The sequence below is a fragment of the Galeopterus variegatus genome, unplaced genomic scaffold (genome assembly GCF_000696425.1).
Source record: "Galeopterus variegatus unplaced genomic scaffold, G_variegatus-3.0.2 Scaffold65391, whole genome shotgun sequence".
Taxonomy (NCBI): domain Eukaryota; kingdom Metazoa; phylum Chordata; class Mammalia; order Dermoptera; family Cynocephalidae; genus Galeopterus; species Galeopterus variegatus.
This window is the reverse complement of record NW_007791502.1, coordinates 1-1851: the sequence shown is the minus strand read 5'-3', so window position 1 is coordinate 1851 and position 1851 is coordinate 1. Positions and strand designations below refer to the sequence as shown.

Genomic DNA, 1851 nt, shown 5'->3' with positions numbered 1-1851 from the left:
CAAGAAGCACTCACTGGTGATGGCCTCGGGAGGGAGGAGACCACGGAGCTAGGACTGGGCCCTCCTGCTATGGATCACACTGCTGGGTTTTGGTTATGTTTATTTTGTAAGCAGCCATCATTCAAGGAGTGAAGAGAGAGGGAAGGGAAGAAATAGGAAGAGAAGAGTGGGCAGGGACATTTATAAGTGTGAGGCAAAGGCTGAGCCAGAGGGCCGGAAGCACCCGCCCACCGACGAGCCCCCGCAGGCCCACGTGGCTCTCTCTGCCCTCAGCAGCAGTTCTCCATCCATGGAGGGTTGTGGGTTCCCAAAGTGGGTCCCCTCTGGCTCTACAAAATGACTGCCCTCCAGCCTGGTGGCCCCTGGCTGCTGACAGGAGATGAGGGTCACTGGGGGAAAGCCATAGGTCTCCAACCCAGGGGGCTGCCCAGCCTCAGAAGCTTCCAGAATGAGATCCACATCAGAGAAGGCCACCAGGGCCTGGGTGGAGTCACAGGAGCTCTTCTCCAGCTCACTGGCAGCAGCGTAGGCTAGAGGCCCCGGGGCCCCTGTGCGGGGCCAGAGCCGCCGGAGATCATCCCGGAAGTGGGGGTTGAAGAGCAGGTAGAGCAGTGGATTGAGGCAGGCCGGCAGGGGCAGCACCACAAGCAGGACAGACTTGACAGCCTCGGGAGTGACAGGGAAGAGGCCCAGCATGGAGGCGAAGCTGAGGAAGGCCACGGGACAGTACAGAAGCCCATCTGCGAAGATGAGCCAGGCCACGTGCCTCACCATGGCGCAGTCCCACACGGCCTCAAAGTCTCCCCGCGGCAGGTCACAGTAGAGTTTGATGTAGGCACCAGCCACGACCAGGAAGCAGAAGGAGTTCATCATGACCAGGGCCACGGCGAAGCCCAGGGCGGCTGGCTGGCCCTCGGGTGGGGCATAGGGCAGGCAGAGCGGGGAGGCCCCGTATTCTCCCACTGAGGCAAGGGGCAGAGCCGCGGCCAGCCCTGCCAGCGTCAGGCAGCCCAGGGCCCCTGCTCGAACGCTGCCGAGGGAGGGGGACTTCCCGTAGGCCCGGACGCAGGAGACAGAGACGCTGCACTGCACCGCAGCCAGCGTGAGCAGCAGCACCGAGGCCTCCGACCCCAGTACCGCCAGGAAGCCGGTAGCCCGGCAGCCCAGCCCCGTCTCCCAGCGGGCTCCGTACTCGGCGAACTGGCCAAAGGTCAAGGCGTCCACCGAGGCTAAAAGGCCACAGGAAATGCCAGTCAAGGTGTTGGCACCTGCAATTGCACCTACCACAAACTTGACTGGGGACAGGGGGACAGGCGCACCAACAAACACGGTCAGCAGCACCAGCCCGTTACAGAGCATGGAGAGCAGCGTGATGGCCCACACAGCAAGGCGGATGCCCCAGCTCTCAAACAGGTGCTCACAGGGCTTGAAGGGGCCTGTAGGAAAGACAATCAGACATTACCCCTGGGCCAGAGGCTGCTGAGACCAAGTCCTGGGGACAAGGCCAGCCTCTCTACTCAGAGAACCCCCAATCTAAAGGAGATGAACATGGCCTCTGCTCACAGAGAACTCCAGGCCTGAGGGAGGCTGTCCTGGCCTTGGCTCTCAGAGAACTCCTGGTCTGGGGGGCTGACCTGGCCTCTCACCTCAGAGAACTCCCAGCTGGGAATGAGGGGAGGAAAAGTGGGACATACACAGCTCTTCTTCCAAGGAGCTGCAAATGGGGTGAAAGCTAACCTTCCCAATACACATAGAAAACAGAAACACTAAAAACACACACATGGTGCACATTTACGCAGTGCAAACCCAGACACTGAGGAAATGTCAAGTAAAACAGTCTTTCCAAAATTT

General features: G+C 60.3%; 1 pseudogene across 1 annotated transcript; it reads right to left on the bottom strand.

Moving 5' to 3' along the window:
* Nucleotides 1-6: 6 nt before the first annotated feature.
* LOC103584571 lies at nucleotides 7-1452 on the bottom strand (annotated as a pseudogene). The gene has a single exon (XR_549997.1). The product of XR_549997.1 is annotated as a leucine-rich repeat-containing G-protein coupled receptor 6 pseudogene (transcript).
* Between the last annotated feature and the right edge of the window lie 399 nt (nucleotides 1453-1851).